Raw genomic sequence first — 562 nt, 5'->3', positions numbered from 1 at the left:
TCAGAGTGAATCAACATCTCCCTGTCCCCTCCTCTCAGAGTGAATCAACATCTCCCTGTCCCCTCCTCTCAGAGTCAATCAAAATCTCCCTGTCCCCTCCTCTCAGAGTGAATCAACATCTCCCTGTCCCCTCTCAGTGTGAATCAACATATCTCTGTCTCCTCCTCTCAGAGTGAATCAACATCTCCCTGTCCCCTTTTCTCAGAGTGAATCAACATCTCCCTGTCCCCTCTCAGTGTGAATCAACATATCTCTGTCTCCTCCTCTCAGAGTGAATCAACATCTCCCTGTCTCCTCCTCTCAGTGTGAATCAACATATCCCTGTCCCCTCCTCTCAGAGTGAATCAACATATCCCTGTCTCCTCCTCTCAGAATAAATCAACATCTCTCTGTCTCCTCTTCTCAGAAGGAATCAACATCTCCCTGTCTCCTCCACTCAGAGTGAATCAACATCCCCCTTCCCCCTCTTCTCAGAGTGAATCAACATACCCCTGCCCCCTGCTCTCAGAGTGAATCAACATCTCCCTGTGCCCTCCTCCTCTCAGAGTGATTCAACATCTCC

Source organism: Lampetra fluviatilis, chromosome 57 (assembly GCF_964198595.1).
Source record: "Lampetra fluviatilis chromosome 57, kcLamFluv1.1, whole genome shotgun sequence".
NCBI classification, from domain to species: Eukaryota; Metazoa; Chordata; class Hyperoartia; order Petromyzontiformes; family Petromyzontidae; genus Lampetra; species Lampetra fluviatilis.
Note: the sequence above shows the minus strand (reverse complement) of the source record.